Source organism: Ochlerotatus camptorhynchus, unplaced genomic scaffold (assembly GCF_037179485.1).
Source record: "Ochlerotatus camptorhynchus isolate MF236.1 unplaced genomic scaffold, CSIRO-AGI_Acam_v1.1 ptg000304l, whole genome shotgun sequence".
NCBI lineage: Eukaryota > Metazoa > Arthropoda > Insecta > Diptera > Culicidae > Ochlerotatus > Ochlerotatus camptorhynchus.
This window is the reverse complement of record NW_027040792.1, coordinates 4,080,419-4,108,133: the sequence shown is the minus strand read 5'-3', so window position 1 is coordinate 4,108,133 and position 27,715 is coordinate 4,080,419. Positions and strand designations below refer to the sequence as shown.

At 40.8% G+C, this 27,715-nt stretch overlaps 1 protein-coding gene and 1 pseudogene across 2 annotated transcripts in view; one reads left to right on the top strand and one right to left on the bottom strand.

Annotated features, from left to right (window-relative positions):
* Window positions 1-19,527, bottom strand: part of LOC135707134 (uncharacterized) — a 39,622-nt pseudogene extending 20,095 nt beyond the window's left edge.
* The window catches only part of LOC135707171 (transcription factor E3-like), a 131,601-nt gene that overhangs the window by 95,646 nt on the left and 8,240 nt on the right, over window positions 1-27,715 (top strand). The gene's annotated exons all lie outside the window — the stretch shown is intronic.

The window sequence follows — 27,715 nt, the reverse complement described above, 5'->3', positions numbered from 1 at the left end:
GAAGAATACAGCATTCTCCGAAGAGGGGATGAACGGAGAACAGAGACGGGTGATGAATGCTTCCTTTTCGGTTCCACATTTTGCAGCAATTTATTTGAGGGGACTGCCGGATAGTAGAGGGGTTATGTTTAAATATTTAATTTGCTAGTGGTATTTCTGGAGATCTGATAAATATTCTAGATACTAAAAGAAGAGCTTGTTATATTATGTTATGGGATGTTGTGTGTCTAAATCATTTTGCGGCCCAATAGCAGCTGTCCTCTTAGAAAAGGGTTTTGTAGTAATAACAATGTAGTGAATGAAAATGAGCATCACTCGTGTATTACTCTTTTACAAGGGTGGAATGAGGTTTTCAAATACGTATAATTGTGGCCTATCTCGCATTAAATCTCGGTTTCGACATCCCTATCTTACTTCCAGCAAACTGACAACATATACTTGGGAACCAAAATTTGAGCCCCAAACAAAGGATTGCCTTCCGTTTCCATGGATTTCATGGAAATTATTGATGTTGTCTCAATGACTGTTTATGTGGGCCCATGATTGCTTGATGTTGAAAGTTGATGGTTAAAGGCGATGCCATTAACTTCGTTCAAGAAAATATGTTCATTACATTCTAGTTGCCTACCGAAATACAGACCGTAATTCAGTTTTAAACGAAAAAAACTGCATTTGAATTTCGAAAAAATAATGACGTCCCCTTTCCCCTTAACTGAAAAAAAATTAAGTGAAACGGAAAACCATTTGCTCGATATGTGTTAAACCCTTTACATAAGTCAATCTTCCACATAAGTCATGCATCTGCGTCCACTTCTACTCCAAAATTTGCAGACATTTCCCACAATTGATTACATCCCAACGACAAAGTAACTGATTTCACATTCCTACTCGCCAACAGAGGAAAAATCGAATCGGATTTTCACTCTCTTTCCCCCATTCTATCATAACATTTGCAGCTAACTGGAGAATGTGCCCCTGCACATACAACTGAGATGACGACAACGACGAAGATGAAGAGTTCTCCACACACACAAGACACGGTCCGGAATCGACTTCCTCCATTTAATCAAGCTCTGAAAAGGAAAAGCTTCAATCCCTTCTCGCTCCGCACACTACCACCACCCCCACCACCACCGTCATGCCAGAACCTTTTCAGGGCTACAAATTACAACCACAGCGTCTTTCTTCTCTTCTGCTTTCTATGGCTTCTTGGGGATCTTATTTTTTTTTTTGGACTGGTCGCATTATTTCGGAACGAAATGGAATGGATGTGGAATTTGTTCCTTCCTTAGAAGAATCCCCAAAGAGCTTTCCAATGAGAAAATGGTTGTTGCACCATTAAAACAATGAAAGTCTACTCAGATGTACTGTCCTGCCCTTGTTTTTATTTTAGTCAGAGCGACGAGCAAGTGTCCAGGGTAAGCTTCTTAAAGAAGACTCTAGAAAAATCTTCTTCAAGAAGCTTCTTAAGAAGATTCTAATAGAAGCTTCGTAAGAAGATTCTAAAACAAAGCTTCATTTGGAAGCTCATTCTAGGCGCTTGCCCGTCGCTCCGCTCCTCTGACTAAAACAAAACACGGGCAGGACAGTAAATCTAAGGAGTGAAGGATATTTTTTCAAAGCTTCATTTCATCGATTTAATGATACGTTTACATCGCTGCCCTCTCGAATGGAAGAAGAGTGCGAATTCGTTTGGGGTGGTGGGGGATGGTTGAGAGACGGTGGATGGTTCTGTGAGAATTGAAATTCGATAGAAGTCCGACCAAGGTCTCGACAACTGAGGGGGTTCGGAGGAAAAGATTTAATATAATCGAATGACAACGATAGGGTCCGAGATCGAACGACCCACCCGTGATTCAGTCGTCTCCTAAGAATTGGCACAAGGGGGTTGAACTTATCGATTAAATAATTTTATGCAAATAGCTGCCGGGTAATATCGTAATAGATTTTCCTTCGCTTTTGGGCAGATGAGAATGATGAATTTTGAGAGGAGGGTGCTCTCTTCCGGAACGATACATTTGTGATGAAGATTGGAGGAACTTTTTTGTCGATTGGCACCCTCAAATTGATTGTGACGAAGCACATTAAACGATTGAGAAATCGAGATTTTTAGTGTGGGTGATTTTTCTCTCTTTAAGGATGTGTGAATGAAGAAAAATTGAGGAAAAAACAAACGGATTTTTTATCGGAAAACTCGGATTTGAACAAGGGACTTAAAACCAGCATAAGGATGGATTACTTGAGTGAGCAAAAATAGGGCTTGGACTGAAAACAATACATATCAATGAGCTAGAACACCACAGCCGACATCATATTAAGATCCCAGTAAATCTTTAGTAGTAAAATTACTTTTATATCGGGGGAGAGGTAGCTCATCGATTCTTCCGGTTCGCCTCCTAGCATCGTGCTATAAGGTACCAGGCGATAACCAGGGTAGTTGATCGATAGCTCGATGACGTCATTTCGTTGGCGTCTGCAATGGGAAATTCTCATAGCAGGCGTTGACGATGGGACGTTGTCGAGTTGTTGAATAGCAACTATCGTGGTAACTCACCGATTACCTGTCGATCTGCCAAATTTGGAAAGACGTCTGCATTGAATTGTCTCATATAATAATATTCCGCCCACTATATCACAAGAAATTGCGAGTAGCTGAGTGGAATGGAGATAAGTTAAGCATTGGATACAGGACCAAGTCTCCCCTGGGTGGTGCCAGAAGATGAGCGCAATAGAATCATCAAGTTGCCATAAGGCACGGAATGAGACTATTGCATGGCTGGGTAGTCAAAGTCTTCCATTCGTTAGTCATTTCAGTTGGATTAGAACAGGTTTATGTTTAGGGTGGGCGTTGGCCAGATTTGGATTTTTCAGATGTAATCCTGGATAGGACCCTGTCATTGAACGTCGCGTGAAAGTGGAACTTAATGAAGGCCTAAGTACTTTTTCGTTGTTTTTAGTTTTCGGATTTGAAAGATCGTCGGTTACAGTGGCCTGCTTACTGAGCAGAAAAACGCGGTCCCAGGTCCTTACATATCAAAGAGATTTATGGTAAAATCGCTTGTGTATCGTGTATTTTGCGAAACTCGTTGTTGTCGTTGGTTCCGGGTTTGAATGGATACACAAATTTGAGCAACGGTATTATGTGATATGAGGGGCTCGGTGGCCTTAGAGCAACCGTTTTTGCTTACTGAGCAGAACATCATGAGTCTAATCTCAGGCCCATCCACATTCAAGGTTCGTCAATCGTTTTATTTGTTAATATGACTACATGGTAATAACGGCAACTCGGTGATTAAAAAGGTGCTCGTCTGCCTAGTGGCAAACGTTTTTGCTTACTGAGCAGAAGACCGTGGGTTTAGTCCCAAGCTCCTTCGCGTTATATGATCGTTATGACATCAATTCAGCTTATCATTTACCAAAACGAACCCTGCTGCAAACCCAACCCTCTTATCCAACATCCCAGTGATTCCTCGTGGAAGTGCAGAGGTGTTCTCGGCTTTGTCAACACAATCCTTCCCATTCCTTTCTTGACCTGTGTTCGGGCGCGGCCGGCGCTGGTTGCCTAATTTAAGATCACCAGTTTTTACACATTGAGGATGATTGCTAGTCCCAAGCATCGTTTATTGGTTCTCTGTGTAATTACAGCTGATCTGGCAGTAACAGAGTAGCAACCGTGGGCGGTCAATCAAGCTCAAGCTCAAGCTCAAGTAGTAATATTACTTTTATATATGTTCGGCATGGGACGTCTGCAGCTTTTGGACAAATTCTCCTGAATTTTTCCAGACGCGAAGGTTGACCAACACAAACACTGGAGCCGACTGTTACAAATTGTTAGTATTTTTTTATAATAGTGAAAAGATAGTGTGGGGTCCAGAAGGGACTTCATCTAGTTACAAAGTTTTTTTCTTCTCCTTTTTATCTTGTTAGGAGGTCTATAAGAGGCCTCCTCTAGTTAAGTACTGAGGCTGTCAATGTGCTGTCTTTTTTCGGAGTTTTGATTGTTAAGTTGCTGAGGACCTTGCTTTGGTTTGAGATGTTGGATGATAAGAGAAAGTCCATTGGTATTGCGGTGGTCGGGATTTTGGCAGGTTTCTTATTTGATCGAAGAGGCCGGCCTCGCGAAGGAAGCCCATTAATGCTGTGAGTCTAGCCGGGTCGTTACTCATTGCGTCGCTAATGCTCCCTGGTATGCCGTACAGCTCTCGTGAGCCTTCGTATTGAGTACAGTGGCAGATTATGTGTTCCACTGAACAGTTGGTGCGGCAGAGCTCGCAAAATTTCCGGAACGGCCCGCTGCGTGCAAAGTTATGCGAGACTCTGGTATGGCCTGTTCTGAGTCTTGCCAGGACAACCTGAGTTTAGTGGTCAGGGGGGTCTTCCCATCTCCGTGTGTCAGACTTCACCTTTCTAAGGAAAATGCTTGTTGGTTGGGACCATGTATGTGACATAAGTCCCAGATTTTGTTGGCAACCCATTTTTTCAGGTCCCCCGATGGAACCTCCTTGGTAAAGAGTTGGGCTTCCCGAGCAAAGCCCAGCATAAAAATGACAGCAAATTGAAATCAAGTTTTGATATCAACATCAAACCGAAATCATAATTTGATTTCAGTTTACGCAATTGACAAAATTGATACCAAATTTTGTTTTTATTTTGGTGTACATTTCCTCTTCAAAAATATGTTTGTTTTCATTGCCTTAACATAACATCAAATTGAATACTTGTTTTGTTATCAACAGGAAAAATTGATATCAAAATGAGTTTTCAGTTTGCTCTCACTGATAGCAGAAATGGTTTTCAATGTGATGTCACAGGAAGATTTGTATGCTCTCAATTTTGATATTTTAACCGTTAAAACGACCAAAACGACAGCAACCAGAGTAATCATTATCAGCGAAATCACAACATAAAATTTAGATTTCAATTTGATCTCAGACTTTGCTCGGGTTGTCCTCCAGATGTCGCTAGATGATCCGCCTCCGTATTACCACGAATGCCACAGTGACCCAGAATCCATACAAATGTAGTGTTTCTAGGGGCATACCACTGAATGGCTTGGATCCATGAGTGCTTGATAGAGTATGAGTTTAGGGCTAGAACTACACTTGCGGAGTCCGTAAATACGACAATCAGCTTGTTTGAGGGAGTGGTAGCAGCAATAAAAGCAGAGACCGTTTCTGCCGAGAATATAGTGTAAGTCTGAAGGTCGATGAATTACGGATATTTGAGGGCCCGTGATGCCGCAACCCCTTCACAGGAAACCAATCCATCGGAGTAACGGATAGTGTGGTTGCAGTATCTAGTTCTCTGGAGTTCCGCCGTAGAGTTGGATCCTGCCTTGAACTTCTTCAAGGCAGATTCCAATCTCTGGCTCCACACCAATTCATGCTAGACACCAGGGGATTTTGACACCACACCAATTTATGCTAGACATGGGGGAGCTCCAGATTGGCGATGGCTGAAAGGAGCTGTTCAACCTCGGTAAGGAGGAAAACTCCTTCATCCTAGCCAGCTGTCTTCTCTTCGAAGCTAATTGATCGGTTGCAGATGGTCTTAGTAACTCAAGTCCCAGGCAAGGTGACAGATAACCTTAGTTTCGTATACCCACTTGCAAATAGTAGACGCCGCCACACAACATAAACAAAGGGATTGTCCTTCACCCCCGCAATATCGGTCGCAATGGGATTTCTCTATGATAGTCCAACTTTTTGTTTCTCCATGTGTGGATGTCGAACAAAGGCAAGAATGCTATATGATGATAAGGCCTCTTCTCGAAAAAAATGCACCAGACAAAAGTTCGCCAAAAATTTATTTTAAGTCGGATTTTCTTGAAACTTTCAGGGAATGAACTAATACATATGGATTATGTTTCGGCATAATTACTTTATTCAATTTCCTTTCTATCGCTGAAAGCATGCACCTTTCCCTTAAGACCCCTCATTACATTTTGTGCAATGGTGGAGCCGACCTTTTTGGTCACTTTCATCCATTCTTTCTTCAACTCCAGCTCGTTCTTAAACACCTTGGTCGATTTTCGAACTTTGGCCTTCATTATGGCCCAAAATCTTTCCACCGGACGAATCTCTGGTGAATTTGAGGGATTGGCGGTTTTTGGTACAAAAACAACGTTATTGTCTCTGTACCAATCCAACGTCGATCGCGCGTAATGGCATGATGCCAGGTCCAGCCAAAATAATGTCTCGCCTCCGTGGGACAATACAGACGCTTCTGGAGGCACTTGGTGCGGTAAATTTCGCTGTTGATGGTACCCATTGTGATGTACGGTTTACTCAGTTTACTGCATTGGCATATGACCTGCCAGAGCAAGTATTTTTTGGCAAATTTGTCCACCTTCTTCTTCCTCATGTCTTCCGGAACATCAAACCGTGATTTGGCAACGTAGAACTCCAGCCCCGGTATCTGCTTTGCGTCTTCCTTGATGTAGGTTTCGTCATCCATAAGCACACACATCGGTTTCGTTAACCACTCTCGATACAGCTTCCTTGCGCGGGATTTGGCCGTTGATCACGCAGGTTCGGTGCCTTCCGGACCTTGAATACATGAAGCCCAGAGCCGCGTCGCGAATCGAAAGGTTCGGATTACGCTTGAAATAATCCAACACCTTCCGGGTCTTCACAGGGTCAGCTGTCTTCGATTTTCTTCCACTTCCAGCCTGCCGCTCGGTCGTCTGGGACTCCATAAACGATTTTACCACCCGAGACACAGTTGTATGGGTGATTCCCAGTTGTCTTCCGATCCATCTCATGGTCGCAGTCGGATTTTCCATGACGGCGCGCAAAATTCTCCGGCGATTTTCTACTTGTTTCGATGACATATCAATAACCACTGAACCGATTGTTATGAAATTTACCCAGATTTTCATCAATTTTTACCCACGGATAAAAATGGTGCATTTTTTTCGAGTACAAGCCTTAAGAGCGCATTTATTTGTTGGTGGTGAAATGAAATAATCTGAACAAATTGAAACCGATTGATGGAGGTTCATTTTCTTATATAATCAAATGACATTAAAAATACTTTGCTGTCTTCTATTTTATTTTGCTCTTGACTATAGTCAGCCAACAGGTTTTTTTTAGTAAACTCTTACTCGCTGCAAAACCATTCTTTCTTTGTTCATCATCAACGATAATAGCAATAGCGTTGAAAACACCGAAAGTATCCATGTTCAATTTTCATTTGTTCCAATTAATTCAATGGCAATCATTTATTTTTGTTTTACAATTCATATGTTTAAGCTTTTGGTTCTGTACTGCTCAAATACATACGGTACACAAAATAAGAAAAAGTTTCATAAACTGATTATGCATTGTGCATATTACTGAGAATCAAAGCGAAACATTTAGCTGGAATAACTGGAGTTCCTATGTCACTACACTCTAAAAAGGCCACACGTTTGATCAAAGTGTTTAAACACTTGATTTTTCATATTCACAATCACATTTATTTTAAGTGTATTTCACCATGTTTCAATGTGTTCTACACGTTAATTTGTAGTGTTTCAAACTTTGAAATGTTGATAATCTTTTTGTATCAATTCAAGTGTATTACACATTGAATCACACCCTGATGTTCAAAACAGATGGATTTGAAGTGTTGTGCATTTCAATGCTATGTGAATTGCATGTTCTGCTAGGTCAACATCGAAAACACGAGTTGTGACTTCCAGGGCGTCACAATGTCAGCTTCAACCGACCAAATCGATGCGACGAAGAGACTGCTTGCTTTCTTTTTCTGTTAAAGTCGAACAGCTTCGCAGCATTCTAGAACATCAGTCGGCGTGCACAAACAAATTTTCAATCGCTTGTGTCTCTTTCACCCGTCGGTCCATTGGTCTTTCGTTCAAGCTTCGAAGAAACTGAAGCAACCGGTGAACACTCGTGCATATTTCAGTTACCGTGGGGACGTAATTTGTTATTAGCCCCGGTCCCTTTCAAATTGTGTCATTATTTATGTACGGTCCATATATTTGAAATGACGTGTCACATTCGTCTAGTGATGGCCGATTTTCATTCGAATAATCGATTATTCGATTAACGCACCGAAAAGTAAAATATTTGTAATCGGTTATATCATGCTGATATAAGCATTAACATCTCCAGATGATCATCACCGATCGTTTCAAACATGAACTGCACTCTCATTGGTGGAAAAATGGTAGCAAAGCGAACAAAAAATAATCGATTAGTTGTTAATCGAGTAATTAAAAATGGGACATCTCTGATTTTGGTGTGATTGTTTTGATAAAAATGAGCGCAAAATTTCATCTCTACCGAGGGGGCAACAAAACTACAAAATTACCTTGAATACGGGGGGTATTCATTGGATGAAAGGGACCGTGAAAGAGGACACTAAAATAGAATGTTCTTCCGACACTTTCATCTTAGTATTCATCTTTGACTGAAGTATGAAAGAGCGCTTGACTTTGATAGTTTCGTCTTTCATAAAACACATCAACAGAGGTTTCATGACGTATATGACGGAAAACTGAAAGTATATATTTAGAGCATTTCTCACGTGAAAACACTTGAAGATTACATGTTATGTTTAGATTATCTTCGATCCACATATTTATCTTAAAAAACTAAAGAAAACGGGACATAATATCGTTTTTATACATTATCTGAAAGAGCTTCGTTTTCTGAGCACAGCAATATTTTTTTTCGAATCCACACACTGTCATCTCGATTTTTAAAGCAAAATAATAACTTCACTGTTTGACACTAAACTAACAAACTGACAGTTCGCTCCCATACAAAGTGACACTGAGAGGTGCTAATAAGGTGATTTTTGCAAATGTAATCGTACTTATTTAAAATAGTTCCAGTGTACCAAAATTGATGAAATTTTGGGTTTGGATTCCATTTTTAATGCAGATTACGAATATGCATTTAATTCAATACCCTAAAAGAACCCAATTGAAAGAGCGGTGATAGAGTGTTCGTGAAAGAGAATGAAAGACATAATGAGGGTTCGTTTAACTAAAAAATCGACGTTACTTGCATTGAAAGCGAAGTGCAAAACAGCGACAAGAAGATCTACAGCCAGCCTTTCCTTCTAAGCGTGCTTCTTTTCGTTTCTTGCTAATAGTCTAGCTAGGTGTTATAGAAATGAAGCGTTGAACACGTTTGTATGAGAGAAACAACACTCGAGTTCATTTTAGAGCTTCGAAAATGTAGAGCCCTGGTGATTTCATCCTTATCAAGACTCATATATGAGAGCAACCGTGGCTCAGTGAGATCGAACGAAGACAACGGCAGCAGCACATTCCAACAGTCCAGAATCAAATCCCAAATCAGACCCATCAAAAAAAGGGTGGATGCTCTGCCCCCTGGCAGCTTCGTTTATATATTTGTCGATTCAATTTTTGAATCGGTTAAGTAGAAGTCAATAGGTTAGAATACTGTACAACATTTCAACCATAATGTGCAAAGCTATTGATATCACCATGTGAGGCACATAGACTCCAAGTATGTTACAATCCGAACCAATAGTGTTTAGGCATGGTTCACAGCATAAGAATCTTAATGTGCGATTCTTATGCTGTGATGTATTAATGGATGTGTTTCACAATAAGTGCACAATTAAGTGTGAGGCACATGATGAGCACTATCAAGAAGGGAAGAATTTCCCCTACCCGATGATGTTGTTAGTTTGCGTGGGCGTATTCGGTTCGCGCGAAAAAAGCTTAACAAGTTTTGTGTACAAAAGTTGAAAGGAATGTTACGTGAGTATTATTCATGTGTTCATTTTTAGTAATCAGGGCCCCGCTGTTGTGTCACTTTTTGTCGAGTGAGTGAACTCAAATCCCTCCGTAAACTCTTCTATAGAGATTGCTAAAGTATGATTGTGTCAGTGATTTCTCGCCTGACTTTTCAAAAGGTCCTATCTAACATTTCACTCTTTTCGAGAAAAACGAGGTTGAAGATTGACAAAATCTTTTTTGATACTATTTTAAACCAAATAAACTTTTGACATTGTTTAGACCTTTAATAGTAAAATGCGACAGTAAAATTGAAATTGAAATTATAATCTACCCGTTTCATGCATTTTTTTCTATGAAAACGTGAAAAATGTTACATAGGACATTTTGCTCTTGTCAGGTGTACATTGGACATGTTATATAGGACGTTTTGTTATAATCACAGTTACATAGGTCATTTATGTTTTCAACATTATTTGTTTGTTTTTAAGCATTATGAGTGCGAATTGGTAATCATTAATTTACAGGCAACCTATTCGCGATATATTCCACGTAAAGTTGACCGACAATACAAAACCATCCATGGACCTTACTGACTACCATAACCATTACCATTAAAATTCTCAAACCATAAGTAAAAAGGTTCTAATATAGTTTTCTTTCAGAAAATGTATGGAGAAAACAAGAATTTAGAATGGTAATGGTTCTTAACAACCCATTATCTGTAAGGTTCACTTCCAAAAAACCATAATACATAAGGTTAAAACTTTATCACACAAACGTTCATGTAAAGTTCCATAACCATTTCAGTTAAAGTTTAGCAGGGATTATAAACAATTTGTAACCATTTTCGGTAAGGTCAAGATATGGTTCGCGTTTATGCGGGTAGTCAAGTAGTGAGCCAATTTAAAATCGTTAGTTTCGTATTGATTGTTGGTAGTACTCCACTTTCGACGCAAGCTGCAATTGCAGGTGTGGATGGTAGTAGGCCGGATGAGATACGGATAGCTTGATGGTATGTAGAGGCTAGTTTTGTAATAAGTTGTTCGCGAGCGAGACAGGTAACTTTGATTCCATAAAGGCGACGTGATTCCAAAATTGCTCTAGCAACTCAAAGCCGAATGGGCCGGTTACTGCCTGGGTGTCGACCTGCGATAGATCGTAGCAGATTAAGACGTGTCTTGCAAGCGTTCTTGACTTCGTCAGTGGGCAGAAAAGGTTAAATATCGGTCAATTCAATCTCCAAGGATACGGGCTGACCTCCTGATGGGAATAGCTGTACTATTGATACAGACGGGGGTGTTAAGGACGGCATGATGGTGAGAGCAGATGTGCACTAGTGTGCTGCCCTTGTGGCAGCGCCCATCTTTCTATGGTTTTGTCTTTGTGAGTGATCAGGAGGAAAGATTTTTTTTAATTATCGGGCAAATTGGACAATTTGTTTTCGGCCCGTTTTTATTTTTCTAAAAATATTGCGAAAAATTATAAAAATCCAAAAAAATCAATTTTTCCTCAAATTCCTGGGAAAATTTACGTTTAAAATTATTTTTTTAAATCATCATGAAAAAATTGGACCAACTTTAAGCTATGATAACTTATAAAAAACGTTTTCGCACGCGATTTTTGTTTGAAAAATTAGAAAAAATGCGATTGTTTATCTTAAACCTAAATCTATTTTGATATCTTCTCCAATATTTTTAGAAAAATCGAAACGTATTTTTTTTTGACCGGTAAGCTTCTCCTTAAGCTAGTTCATATGAGTAGACAGTGTTCTCGTGAGGTACACTCAAAAATTTAAAATGTAAGTGCATCAAATCTAATTTCGAGCCGCTCTGTCACTTCGTTTGTGGTACAACCCCATAGGGCTGTCCCTTGTAGTTTGTTTTAATAACTTTTTTAATGCATTGAAATGGTGTTTTGAAGACTTGACGACTTATTTCTTTTTATTTTTTGCTACACTACACAGGTGTAGTGTAAGCAGCAATAACCGCGAGTCATTGACAGCTCAGCATCATTTGTTTGTAAACAAAGGTGTAACCGATAGCTGCTACCTTGATTTTTTTCGGTGTTCAGTGGTGTAGCACCAGTGTAGCTACACCGCAAAAACGAAAACGACATTAGGCAAAGTTGTTTATCTTGACAAAATAAACAACTCTTCTCAAGAAGTCAAAACTCAACAGCCTACTGTTTTCGATTCATATGCATTTAAACAATATAGAGGAAATGGCTCTAATGTTGGCCTACGTATCTAAGATTGGGCCCATCGCTAAAAATCTGCTATTTATCAATTTTACCTAAAAGACCGCGTCATTGGGACGGTACTTGGCTTGATTAATTTAATTATAATAAAAGAGAAATCAGAAATCAGAATACCTGAACATCAGTAGTCCATTCAAAATTATCGAAGATTATACAATAATATTTTATTTAGTGAAAAATACGATTCGATATTGATGCTCAAATAGTGAGTTCAAGTTGTTCAAAAGGAAGAAACGAAGTAAGATATGTATAGAAGAAAATAAAATATATTCCTCTTAAAATCTGTACTTTTTCTAAAAGTCTGTATTCTGTACATACAGATATCTGTATCAAAATATTGAAAAAAAAAAAAATCTGTATGATTACAGATAAATCTGTGTATGTGGCATCACTGTTTGTACGGTGTGCAGATTACCGGGGTTCAAACTAAAAAGTGGTCAGATTAAAAATTGTCAGATTACGGGGGGTCCACAGTTCTTCTTCTTCTTGTTCGCATTTCAAGCTTATTGCTTAGCGCAGTTATTAATTGAGAGCTTTCGATGCCAATACCAATGCATGAATTTATATATTGTGTGGCAAGCACAATGATACTCTATGCCCAGGGAAGTCGAGAAAATTTCCTACCCGAAATATTATCTCGACCGGACCGGGAATCGAACCCGCCGCCTCCGGCTTGGTAATACCGTGCTTTTACTGACTAGGCTATTAGGCTCCCGGTACCTCCCTTTAAAAAAGTTATGGTGCAATTTGAATGTAAGTTTGGTTCGTACGGTAGTGGATTTAATATTAATTTTTACTTTAAGTGTGCTATTTCGGAAACCGAGCAAATGCCATAAAAAAAAATATAAAAAAATGCTGCTGGTGTGTTTTATGGAAAATTATTACAGGAAACCACCCACCATCATTCGTTTAGCGGTCCTCAGATACATACAAAAAATGGTAGGGTAATCATTCCACTCCGAGGGTTTTGTGTATATGCTCTTAAATAGGAATGAACTCTCGTGACAAAAATTTCCCTCCATCAACGCAGTCTGTGCCAACCAACGTTAGACATCTCGCAAAGCTCATCATCCCAGACTACAACTTGGTGGTATGTGGTGTGATAAAATCCACCTCTTTTGAACTACGCTGGACATTGCTGTCTCCTAGTGTTAGTATCTAGCAGTGCCGGACGGCTGCTCATCATCCCACCGTATTACCTACTCCACCAAATACTAGCCCCTCGAGGCGGAAAAACGTGACGAGATAGATTATAACACATTCGTTGTGCATGGCAGTCACGTGTGCCAAATTCACTGCCCTGGGGAAAGTATAAAACTCAACCAACCGAAACGGTTCTTTTGTCAGCGACGGCAACGATGGACGGACAGACGGTCACGCGTATCTCCAGACGACTTAGGTATCTCCGAGCACTACTTTACTGTTTTGGTTGGTTGGAAGTTTATTTTCCTGTTGAATGAATTTCGTGATCCTGATTGCATGTTTTTCTTTTCAGGAAAGCATCATACATAAATTAAAGTTCGACCGTTTTTTCGTTATTTATAGGGTTTAAAAAAACAAGATGAGGTCCCATAATGAATCAGGGTTCGCTCGACGAGGGCTCGGGGATGCTGGTTTATTTGTTTATTTAATGTCATTCATCTGCCAGTAAATTGTCTTAATGAATAAAAACGTTGACAACATAAAACTATTACCATATCGTTGGTGGAAACGAGGACAAGCTGTGGATACGTTTTTTTGTAATGAGCCAAATAGAGAGGAGGCTCTACTGGATTTCGTTAACCCTCCGTTACTCGCGCCAACTTTTGTAACACGTGGGATTTGACTTAATTGATTAAAACATGGAAAATCTCGAGATCCTGACCAGCTAGAAAGTTACTGTCTTGCGCAAAGTTGTTCAGAAGGTCAAGGCTTTTCGTTGAATGACAGTAGTTCAGAGATTTCTAACTTCGCGGCGCTAGTATACATGTATATATAAAATGTCTCTAAATCCTTACCAGATAAAAATTTACTGTCTCCGGCAAAGTTTTTCAGGAAGTCAAAATCTTTTCGTTGGTGGAGTAGTTCAGAAAATTCCACTGCGTGGCGCTAGTATATACGTGCAATATTCGCATATACGATAGCTCGAGATACTGAGCGGATAGAAAGTTACTGTCTTCGGCAAACTTGTTCAGGGAGTTAAGTATTTTTGGCTAGTGGACAGTAGTTCAGAATTTTCTCATCAAGCGGCGCACTATGGGCAAAAATGGGTCCAAAATTACACAAAATTCAATATCTCAACAGCACGCTGAATTCCGGCCATGAAAAATGACTTTTCCGAAGGGAAATCGTCAGGGGAATCGATTGCACGTGATCCCATAGACCGGAGAGACTTGTAGGTATGTGTTTTGGACCATTTTACCCCATTTTCCCCTACTTTTTGGAGGGGTTTGAATTATATTTTTTGCCAGTTGCCAGTTGCTTGAAATTAGCTCATTTCATAACTTTGCCGAAGAATGTATACCTTAATTTATTCAAACAAAAAAGTTAGATTTTTGATTTTAATGATAATAAGAACCACCCTAGAATTCATTGTCATAAAAATAAGGACCTAACTATAAGGAACAAGAGATTTTTAGTCTAAAGTTTCAATTTCAGTCTCAAAACATATCATTCCACCTAAATCTGCATTCTGGACCACTGTGCAATGGCACGTTTTAGACAAGGCACCCACGCAATGAACCTGGACAATGAACAAAACATAAATTAATCACGACACCTTGAAAAAGAACAACGATATGACTTCCAACACTATGGGGGGGGGGGGTGCACGCATTGAAAGCCCTCTATTTATTTAAAGAGGTGAACCAGTCTCTGGCTAAAAGCTCTTATAATAAAGAGAAAAAAAAATAACTGATTCAAAAAATTCACATACTGTTCACTTTACCGAAACCAATTTCAAGGAAACGGCTAGATTTCGTTTGTTTCTCAACAGATCATGAATTTTTGGTCAGCATTGAGATCAGAATGAATTGTAGTATCAGGAAAAAATATGAATTTAAATAAATCTTTGTGAAACAAAGTAGCCGAGGATACGCCGAAGCCAGGTCCGTTTGTTTGAAGATTGCCGTGGCAACGGATAAACAACCTAGGTAAATAACAAAAGGATACCATGGCAGCAAGTATATAACCAAGGACTCCATGGTAACCAATAAACAACTAGGAGGGTATAAATAGTGAATTTTCACCTAGTTCTAATTAGTTCTAATCCAACCATCAAGCTGTGTTTACAGTAATAAACTTCGTTTAAATCAATCCTGTCTTTCTCTGCTACGAGCGGTTATGGGCACCCCGAAGGAAGCTGCGCATGGAATTCCCCAGTATTCCGGTGGACCGGGATTCGAAAATTGGAGTTTTCGCGTCAAGATGTTTTTGGATGCAGCTGGTGTGCTGCGGACATTGACGGAAAACGTACCAACAGTGGAAGCAGTTGTTGATTGTGCGCAATAAAAAATAACATTATATGTTGGATATCATCAGTTTATTTTTATTCCTGTATTTTTATAAAATTATTGTTTACACAACTTTCTTAACAATATTGAATATTTTGGCATCATTGTCAGGACAGTTTGAATAAAGCTTTGCCTTTATTGTATTTTCTGATAGAGGAAGAAATGAGTGGAATTTTGCATTATTATATTGATTATTTAGCTGCAAAGACATATTTTCGTATTCTTCTGTAGTAGAATAACAAAATGACAACTTTGTAAGTTCTTCTTCTTTTCGTTTGTTTGCCCAATTAAACAACTCTCTTGCAGTCTTTATCGGGTTTTCGCGTTCTTTGGCTAAACTTGCTCTGGTAGCCATGCGTTTTATCGTACCTCCAATAGCATCGCATGGACCTTTTCCGTGCGATGTTGCGAAGAAATGATATTCAGCGTCAATACCATACTTTGACTTAAATTTACAAAGGCTAGAAAAGTTTTTCCGGTTTTTATACTGTGAAGCAGCACCATCTGACATAAAATAATTTTTTTTTTTATGTTTTTATTTTGATCAATTTGTAAAAAGTTTATCATTTTATCAATAAACAAATTGACAGCGACTGAATCATGTCTTAGTTCTTCAGAAATTATAATGAAGCTAAAAAATTTAATTTGTTTCATTACTCAAAGCTTTTCCAGAGCTTGAACCTTGAGATGAATCAAATACATTATCTCTTTCCTTTCTTGCATCTGATGCCATATTTCTACTGGTTTTAAATTCGTCTACAATTTTTTGTACTGACCATGATTTTGGCAACAATGATAAAATTGATAGTTTTTCTTGCCTTGTGGCTGAATTTAAAAATTTAATTTTCATATTTTCTATGACTTCATCAAACTCGTTTGCTTTTTCTGTTTTAGCGTCTAATTTAAAAAGATTTCTTCGTACACCTTCGACGATTTCAGCGCACTTTTTTTCAGGATAGTGAACATTTTTAACATTACCTAAATCTATAGGCGAAACACGAATAGCTGCTATTCCTCGGTTGAATATTTCGACGTCTACAGGCATCGTGAAGTCTTCATTTGATTTAATTGTGCTTAGCGTTGACTCTGATGGTATCGTGACCAAACTTTCAACAGTTGGCATCCTTGAGCCGCCGGCTACGCTTTGTTCCTCGTTTTGGGTGAGGTGAGCTCTTGAATCAATATGTAGACGGCAAGACGAACAAACACGAAAATCCTTGGTGTTCAGTGTGGATACCTTGGAAAATCCAATTGATTTTAGTTTTTGGATGATACCATCCGTGAGATATCGCAGCTCTTTCGAACACTGAATGTCTTTGAATGGGCGAATACATCTTATTTTACTCATTTTGTAATCTGTAACATAGAAAATATTTTCCAAGTTTTGTACGAAAATATCACAAAACATATAATTAAAATGTGTATTTAAAACTTACCTTTGCACCAAAACGTGTTACACTTTCCTTTACAATTATTATGTTATCAAACAACACTGGATCTCGTTCAAAAACACAGGATTATGAGCTGAAATTACTATAATCACTATGCTACTAGCAACCTTTCTGCATTTACTGTTTGGTTTTCCCTAGTAGATACTGGATGAATTCAGAACCGAGTCAGACATTATTATACAGCTCACGGGTAGAAATCATAGAATGCTGGGTAAAGACTGTTGGAAGATAGGTAGAGTTGTACGCTCAGGTATCGTCGAACCTTCAGGTACGAGTTTGGAGAGTTGGAGCGAGGTAGATTTGCTGGCGTAGGTATATTGTTATTGAAGAAGATTGTAAATTGTATATACCTGGAATGAATAAAGAGTGCGGCGGTTGTTGATTGAGGTATCAGTCGGCAGCCCTCTAGTTTGATGGAAGGTGACTACTGCGTTCTTTTTATTTATTATTAAGGAACGGTCAACGTTATGGCCTCGTTATGGCCAGCGTGGCCATGGTGGACTAGTTCCAACAAAGACCATGTTTACAATCACCAACTGTACGTAGTACAGCTAACTGGTATCTGATTACCTGTATCTAATACTTGTTTTCAGCACAACGCACCAAAAATCATTTGAAGAAATCATTGTTCCTGATAGTGGGATTTTGTAACTTGTTTTTCAAAATACTTTTAAGGCAGAGAATTTCACTCGAATCTTTAAGCTGTCAGTGTCATTTTAACTCAAAATTTTCCAATCTTTCCGAAAAAAATACTTTTGAAACTGGAAAAACACGGAGTACATCCGAAAAGGGCCAAAACTTATTAAGTTATCAAAAAAAAAACAATATTAAATCAGTAATATCTTCTAAACGGTGCATCTTAGAAAAATGTTACCGAAGTAGTTTTTGTTTGCAAATTTGATGTACTTTCATAAAATTAGAATGACAAACTTTTTTGACTTTTCTTAATAGCTTTTTTGAAAATTGTATTTTTTTAAAAAACAATTTTTTTCATTGTAACCTATTTTTCTCCAGAACAACCTACTGTGCACTAGATAGCATTTTCAGTCAGCTATAACATAAGGATAATAAAAAAATTATTGACATGTCACTTTAAAGGGAAAATTTATATTTTAGTTCAAAACACAAATACCAAACTTTTTTTTTACCGTGCATATTTTCTCCATATAACATCAACAATTGTCTAAAACTTCGCCCAAGACACCAAACCAATCGGACAAACCGTTTCCGAGATACAATTTTTTGAAGATATCATGTGCATTTTTCATAGGCCCTTCTCATAAGTAAGGCTAGATTCAAAATGGCGAACCAAGTATGCAAAACGGCGTTTTTCTTCCCCAAAAACTTGTATGCAAGGTTTCATGCAAATCAAAAAATACAAAAAATAAAAATTGGAAAAATTTCCCACTTGTTCGTGGAACCGCTCTAAAGCGAAGTTTGAAGAAGATGATCGGAAAACGAAGAGCTACATCGTAGGATTCTTGGCAGATGATGTTCTGGAAGTAGTCCGGGACAAAAGCAGCGCGAAAGAGATGTGGTCAAGCTTGCGTGAAGTTTTTTCCAAGAAGTCTGTGGCCAGTCAAACGCTCCTACGAAAGCAGCTTGGACGCCTTGTTACTGCTAGGGTGGGGTACCTAGGGGGCTACCAGGACAAACACCTCGGCGGGCTTGGCTAAGCAACGGCCTACCAATGAGGGTGGGTCATTCAACGACCTCTTTTGATGGCTAGCTCGATCTGGAGGGCAATTCTTAGCCTCAAGGTCGGCTGGAGTGATTTACCGGGCTAATCAGAACTCGGATATAGTGTGATTGAAGGGAAAAAGCTAATGAATTACACTTTAGAGGTTTATTTCCCTAACAATTACATTCTATGGGTGTGTGTGTGTGGCGTGTATAGTGTAGGTTTTCTTCAGATACCTGGCCGGCCGGCGACTGCTGGGTCTTTTGTGCGGTGATGCTGCACGTGGTGGTGGTTGATACGGCGGTGGTGATGTTGTACAGGCTGGTGGTGGATTCGGCGTTGTTAACGTCCGTAGTGGCGGCGATTATGGCGGTGACGCTGGCCGTGGTTACACCGGAGACTACGGTGTTGGTGATGGTGACGGTGGTTGCTTAAGGGCGTTTGGTGGCGCCAGTAGGTATGCCAAGTCACAATGGTGGACTCTGTGGAGAGGTGTCTTCTTCGGTGGGAGGTTATGTCCCGGCACCTTACACGGGGTACTGGCGGGTCCCTCTCAGGATTCTGTGGCTCTGCGGGAACGATCGGGGTATGAATCCGGTTGGAACTCGTTCGGAACGGAAAGGTCCAAAGTGGTCCTATCCTCCGGGCCGTCGAACGGAACTGGCTCTCCAGCGGTCAATCGCTCACGGAAGGCCTGTCGGCGTGATCTGGCCGAACCCCTCGATCGAGCGTTCTTAATAGGAAAACTTAACGGGTCCTGACTCTCTCGCTCCACTCCTGCTACTATGGCACTCTTACTTGTCTTCTATATAATTTTAACGGTTTTTTTAGATTGTTCAACTGCTCTCGTTTAAGGTTACTTGGCAAGTGGCGGAAGAAGTTTCCGTGCTACTCGCCGTTCCCTTTCTCTGTACTTCTCGTACCCATTCTCTTCTGTTCCACTGAACTCAAATTTTTGGCTCATCACCTATTCCAGCAGTTGGTAGTAAACTGTGGTACTGTATAGTGTACTAAAACTAGGGGTATCAAATTGGCAATTATTATTTAAATTCAAATGGACATGCAGAATACGATAAACATACAGAAATACATCAACAAATGTTACAAACGGTAACAGCCTACGGATGAAGGAGGGAGCTTCGATGCGGTCTCACCTTTTGGCGTTCGATGATCTCGTGAGGCAACTCAAAACGGCTGGTGTGAACCTGGAGGATGTGTCGTCCTCGTGTCTCAGCTATTCCTTAGCTTGTCGGACTCATACGATCCCCTCGTCACAGCACTGGAAAACATCAAGGAAGAAGACTTGAACTTGGATTTGGTGAAGCAACGGCTCCTTGCGGAAGAACAAAAACGTGCTGATCGGATGGACGAAACTGTTGAGGACAGACCAGCGGTTTTCGCAGCACACTACCAGGACAGACGTGGTGGCAAATTCAAGGGTAAATGCCACAACTGCGGCAAACCAGGCCACATGAAGAAGGACTGCCCCAACCCAAAGAAGGAAGTGCATGCTGCAATTGGAAAGAAAGCAATTAGCTTTATGGTGAGCCGCGACGAGTCAACAAAATCAAACGGTAACACAATTAATTTCAAATTGGACTCTGGGGCGAGTGATCATTTGGTCAATGTAAAAGATTTTCGTTTTTCGACTCGACTGAAAGACTCCCGACCCCGGTGGTGATCAATGTGGCGAAGGATGGTGAAAACCTAGTAGCAAATGACGAAGGCGAAATCAATGGCTACAGTAACCACGGCGTGCTTCTGAAAGTGAGGAATGTTCTCTACGTGCCTGATCTCCGCGAAAACCTGTTGCCAGTGAAGAAACTTGCGGCCGTCGGTGTAGAAGTGCTGTTTCTCAAGAATAAAGCTGTACTGAAAAAGGATGGCGATGTTATCGCTACTGCACCAATGAAGGGGAACTTATACGAGTTCGATATTAAGGTGAGTGATCCAGTTGCTAACGTTTGCCAGGTGGATCGCAACGAACTTTGGCATCGTCGCTTAGGAAATCTTGGCCAAGGTGGAATGGCCAAAATCGTTCAAAAGGAGCTGGCCACTGGTGTGGATTTCAAGCCTGGACTAAATCGGTCCTGCGATGCCTGTGCTCAAGGCAAACAGTGTCGAGACCCGTTCGATGGAACACGAACCTGAGCAAAGCGACCCCTCGAGCGGATTCACTCGGACGTATGCGGTCAAATCGATCCACCAGCCTGGGACGGATCGAAATATTTTGTGTCATTTATCGACGACAAAACGCACTTTGCTATGATTTATCGCATGAAACGGAAGTCAGAGGTCTTCGAAAAATTCCAGGAGTACGAAGCACTGGTAACCGCTCATTTCGGCACGCGGATTTTGAAACTGACCGTGGATCAAGGTCGGGAATATGGATCAACGGCACAGAAAGCCTACTACAAGAAGAAAGGTATTCAGGTTGAGGCAACTGTCGCTTACACGCCTCAACAAAATGGTGTGGCTGAGCGTTTCAACAGAACGCTTGTGGAAAAAGTGAGGACCATGTTGCTTGATTCGTCAATGCCGAAGCAGATGTGGAATGAAGCAGCTCTTACAGCGGTGTACTTGATCAACCGCAGTCCATCCGCAGCGTTGCTGGAAGGGGTAACATCGGCCGAATATTGGATGGGATCCAAGTCGGACATGTCGAAGCTTCGTGTTTTTGGATGCAAGGCGTATGCATGGATCCCTACGCAACTACGCAACTCCGTAGATTTTTTTACAGGAGTCAGTATTTTTTTACTGGGTTTTTGAATTGCTGAAAAAGTCGGTAAAAATTCAAATGACCGTTATCCGTAAGGAATCAATGAAATCGACCAATTTTATTTTCTATCATTAAATGGGGTTAACAGAACTAAGTATGTACAAGTTCAGAACAAATATTCTCATTAATAAATTTTCCACAGATTTTTAAACTTTTACCGAACAGTTCCGCAATTCAAAAACTCGGTAAAACCGTACTGACTCGATTAGTGTGTATGGAATAGAAAAAGCAGGAAGGTAGTGATTGCTCGTGACGTTCGTTTCGACGAGACCTGTTTCCCGTACGCTTCTGAGCCTAGAAAAGAGAAGAAGCCGTTAGTCGTTTTACCTTCGTACGAGCAAGAGGGGGAAGCAGCTGAGCCCGAAGACGAACCTCCCGATGAAGAATCAGATTTGGACAACGATGGACAACATCTCCAAGATCCAGAGGACAACATATCAGATGAAGCAACAGTCGCTGCGCTCCCTTCGCAAATAAATAGTGACGAAACTCATGCAGAATCGTCAAGGCGTAGCGAACGGGAGCGCAAGTTTCCGGGTAAGTTGCTCGATTATATTACTGGTTTCCAAGCAACCCCTGCTGCGTTTTCCTTCACATTAGATGTTCCTGAAACCTACAAGCATGTGCTAGTTCGGGAAGACCGAGACGAGTGGCTGCAAGCCATTCAAGACGAGTTGCAGTCAATGGAGAAAAATCAGGTGTGGAAGATGGTACCATGCCCCGCTAACGTGAAGCCATTAAAACCAAGTGGGTTTTCCGGATTAAGGAGGACGAGGCTGGACGGATAGTACGGTACAAGGCCCGACTTGTCGCGAAGGGTTTTCTGCAGAAACCTGGACTGGACTACGAAGAGACGTACGCTCCAGTGGCCAAGCTTGCGACGATTAGAATCATCCTTGCGGTTGGTGTTCACGAGGGCTTCTTCTTTCACCAGATGGATGTAAAGACGGCCTTTCTTCACGGCGAGCTAAAGGAATCAATTTTTATTTGTCCTCCAGACGGTACGAAGTCAGCACCAGGGATGGCGTGCAAGCTGCAAAAATCGCTTTACGGACTTAAGCAGTCACCACGGTGTTGGAATCAGAAGTTCACTAGCCAGATCGAGAAACTGGGTTTCGTACGATCGAAGAGAGACTACTGCTTGTACGTCAGGTACGAGGAGAATGATGAGCTTTATATCATCCTGTACGTCGATGATCTTCTGATTGCGGGAAGAAATTTGGACACCATCAACAAGCTAAAAAAGAAGCTATCTACTGTTTTTGAGATGACCGATTGCGGAGAATTGCGACACTTTCTTGGTATACGGATCAATTACAACCGTAATGGTGGATCTTTGCGACTGTCACAGGAATCCAACGTTACAAAGGTACTGGATCGTTTTGGAATGGGTGAATGCAATCCGATCAAGACTCCAATGGAAAAAGGTCTACAACTACCTCGAGGTGGGCCTAGCGCTGAAGAACCATATCGCGAATTGCTTGGCAGCTTGATGTACATTATGCTCTGTGTCAGACCAGATGTATGTTACCCTGTCGGTTATCTCGGGCGATTCCAGCAGGATTCATCAACCGTACATTGGAATGCATTGAAGCGAGTGGTGCGGTATCTTAGCGGGACAAAAAACCTGAGTCTCGAATACCAGAGGAACAGTGAATCAGTACCGCTCATAGGCTATGCCGATGCTGATTGGGCGGCCGACCTTCATGACCGAAAATCTGTGAGCGGCTTCATTTTCAAGGTCTATGGATGCACCGTATCCTGGAGTAGCAAGAAACAATCCACCGTATCATTGTCGTCAAGTGAAGCTGAGTACGTTGCTCTTAGTGCAGCAGCAGCAGAGGCCGTATGGATCAGCGGCATTTTGAACGACCTTCAAGTAATTGCCAATCCAGTGACAATCTATGAAGACAACCGAGGATGCATCGGCATGGCCAAAAATCTAGAAAGCAAGAGGACTAAGCACATTGACGTGAAACATCATTTCATACGAGATCTGGTGGAGAGTGGTACACTGCACATCGAGCCGATTGGAACCCGTGATCAACTGGCGGATCTGTTCACAAAACCTTTGGAAGCCACCCGGTTCCAACAACTGACGTCTTACCTAGGAATGTGGGATTGAGAGGGAGTGTGAAACAAAGTAGCCGAGGATACGCCGAAGCCAGGTCCGTTTGTTTGAAGATTGCCGTGGCAACGGATAAACAACCTAGGTAAATAACAAAAGGATACCATGGCAGCAAGTATATAACCAAGGACTCCATGGTAACTAATAAACAACTAGGAGGGTATAAATAGTGAATTTTCACCTAGTTCTAATTAGTTCTAATCCAACCATCAAGCTGTGTTTACAGTAATAAACTTCGTTTAAATCAATCCTGTCTTTCTCTGCTACGAGCAATACCTACAAGAATCTTCATACCAGTTTTGCTGAAAGCGATGAAAAACATCAGTTTTAGCATACCCCCCAAAAATCCGAAACATATCACTGGCCACCACAAATTTTCAAATGGTTAAAACTGCTATACATTTTCTGTCTGTCTGAAAGAGCTTCGTTTTCTGAGCACATCGATATTTTTCCCGATCCCAATTATAGACACTGTATATAGACCGGACAATGTCAAATCATGCAATCTGGTAGCTCTGATAAATGTCATTAATTTGAAAAATATATCTGGCATCACTTGAATTTGTTCAAAATTTCAGGGAGCTGCTCAATAAGCCTAGAAAAAAAATAATTTGTTTTTGTTTTTCTTTTGTTTTCGTGCATAGAAACTGTGCATAGTTTCCAGTGGGTTTCCGGTACTCCAGTAATGTCTCCCCCACTCGTTTTTCAGTCGTCGTCTGTACCGTGCTCTACCGTACGTTTTTCAGTCGTCGTCGTACATCATCAGCTGGAAAATCGTGAAAGATGAAACAGAGGCTCATACTAATTTGAAATTATACCTACCGTACTGTTGACACTCCCATAAAATGTTTGCTTCTGGCAGATGGACCTCATTCAGCCAGGTGGTTGGGACCGTTTCCCATGGGAATTGAAAAAAAACAATTCAAGAAACTTATTGATGAATCGAGAGCAGAGATTCAAATGCCAGTGTTTGGATGTTGTTTTAACACTAGATCACAATATTTGCTCCTTTGAAGCAAATCAAAGGATGACAGTTCGTTTGGTTAAACTTTTTGACAGTTCATTTGGCTGCATAAGACAAACGTTGTCTAGTCTATATACAGTGTCTATAATCCCAATAACTTCCATCTCGATTTAAAGCAAAATAACCACTTCGCTTTTTGACACAGGTTGACAGCTCGCTCCCATACAAAGTATCGCCGAGGGGCGCTAAGATGGTAATTTTCCCAATGCATTCGCACATATTTAAAATAGTTCCAGTGCTCAAAAATTGAATTACGAATATGCAATTACCACCCCTAAAGAACCCAATGGCATGATGATCTTGCTTCTCTTATAACAATGCAGAACAGGCAGGTGGACCACCCAAGATGACGATGATTAATTTTCCAGCTATGGTCGACTGATAGGCTGCCATGAGAGTTTGTGGGGAAATCGAAAAGAAAAAAGAAAAACAAGCATCGAATCCTTTGCAGGATGGAACGTTCCACAGAGACTCCCACGGCGAGACCGCAAAGTCATTAATCATGCAAATTTCCGGATGACTCCTGAACACGTAGGCTTTCGAGATCCACCCGCCCGCATGCCCGCTTGTGACAACTGTGGGTGGCAAAAAATGAAATTACAATGGAAATTGTGAACCAAATAATGAAGGGCGGCGCGGGTGTAAAAAAAAGCAGCAGAGACAGAAAAGCCTTCTCTCCCTGATTATGCTCATTAGTGATTAATTATGGCTCATGGTGTGCCTCGGGTTGGCTCTGATGCCGACGATGACGGTGATGATGCTGCTGCTTCTTCGGATGGATTATTTCGCACGTTCCTCTTTCTTTTGTCGCACGGTCTCATCTGTTGAATCCTTTGATGGCGGACTAAAATGTGAACTTATTTGGCTGAGTTGGTAGTTTTCAGTTGCCTAATTGAAGTAATTTATTTCACGGCATTTGTTATGATCATTTCTTAGACCAGGACAGGTTCGACTGACTGAGAGATTTTACAAATTTTAATAAATTACTCTGACTGGATTTTTCAGCTTTTGTATATATCAACATTTTATTCTGTCGTTCACATATTTTCTCATTAGCTTATTTACATTTAATGTTCAATTTCATTTTATTGTTCCTTGAATTTGTCCAACTAACTGGTTCTAATTTCACTACTGGCTTCATACGACTCTGTAGGAGTTTTTGACGCTTACCACTGTATTACCTTGCATATTGTGCCCAGTGAAATCGACGAAATTTCCAACTCAAAAAGACTGTAGCATTACTCTTGCGACTTTTGGAGGCCCCAATGTACTCAGTGGAAAACGAAAACAGCATCCCTTGGCTTTTAGCGCCACGCGTGTTCTCTTTGATCAAGTAATCATTTTCACCACAAATCCAGCCAGTCATGTGTGCCATATGCAAAGCTCAGAGTCAGCCGCCCGACGTTAGCCATATATTTTACGACCGCTGCTCCGTGACGCACATCTGCGTTGGTTTGGGCCCCAAACACCCACACACCCAATGACGGTAAAACTCACCCGTTACACCACCACACTACATATTCAACAGATTCTGGCCCCGTCAGCTCGTTGGAGAAGGTGCCGACCGGGCATGAAAAATATAACCAAATGCAATAAAAATTCCTTTTCATGTCGCATTTTCGCATTCGGCTGCTACTGCTCCTGACGACGATGATTTTTACCATTTGTAGCTCGAGACGCTCCAGAGGAATCTGGATGCTGAATCCAATTTTAACGTTTGTTGTCCCGGTTGGACTCACTATCGATTTCCTCCTACCAACAAGCTAACAAGCAGTCAGCTGTCGAACCGAAGATGACCGCGATAAAATGAATGTAAAATGTCCTGTCTAGGGCTCATTCGGGGCACGTTCTCAATTTTGTGTATGACCTTTCGAACTGGTGAAAATTCGTGTTGAAAAGTGTTTTGCGTTTTGTATCGATTGGGATTTGGGTTTTACTCCTTTTCAGTAAGAGCGGCGCCGGTGGTGTAGTGGTAAGCGTGATTACCTCTCACGCCCAGCAGGCCTGGGTTCAATCCCAGTCGGAGCCGCCTTGATGTTATGAGGCATAACATCTCTGATCACGCCTTCCTTCGGAAGGGAAATAAAGCCATTGGTCATTCACGAGTTGATGGATCGATAGGTAGGGTCCAGATGTGGGAGCTGCCTCCCTGGCGCCGGTAGCATTGGTGACGGAAAACAAATCTAGGAAAAAAAAAGACTAGAGGCGCATGAGGGGCGTCCCAATTTACTTTTATGCTGGTTTTAGACTAGGCAAGTCAAATGATCAACTCAGTTGAATCAACAATCAATACGAAACTAACGATTTTAAATTGGCTCACTACTTGACTATCCTATTGGTCCCAAGCAAACGATTAACGTACCCCATTCTAGTCGAAATTCTACTACTACACAATGTTTGTTTTGATTCGCTATGAAAGTTTGACAGATAAAATGAGGGGTTAGTGGATTTTCTAGGGGTGAATCGATTAGCTTGGGACCAAAGAGGGTACCAGAGCTGAGCCAAAAAGTTGAGCACGTTATTTCGGGACCTTCTAGTCTTAGAGTTACCTCTATGGTTGAATTCAATTGACTTGAACAGTTGAGTCTGGTTCAACTTTTGTCAATGCAAGTGAGTTGATCAAGTCAATTGAATGGTATGGTTCACACGTTCAATTCGCGTTCAAGTCAGTTGAATTCAACTGACTTGATCAATTGACTTGCCCTGTCTAAACCCAGCTTTAGTCAGCTTTTATGCAAAAGTTAATATTTTTTAAATTTATGACCATGTGCATGTGCTTCGCGCATGCCTGCTTGCGTGCATGTAAACTTGTAGGTAAGCAACACAATACTTTCAAAATGCTGCTACTTGATTGTGACTGGAATGGGTTGTACACAAGTAAGCACAATTGTTCAGTGACAAGTGTGCTGCTAGGGAAGTTGAGAGCACGCAATAAGCTAATATCCGATAAACAATAAGGAAGAAGAAGACGCGAATCGTTGCTCAGCCACGCAGCGTTGCCAGATTGTTTTAAAGCTTATCGGTATCAATGGTATTAAAAATCGGTATTTATCGGTATTTACTATTTATTTAATTTTATATTTTTGCCATTATTGAAAGCGAAAATTTGAACGATGGTGACGACTGGGATTTGAGGGAAATTGCTTTGTTTGACGGTTTTCTCGGTCTCTTTAATTTTTTTAAT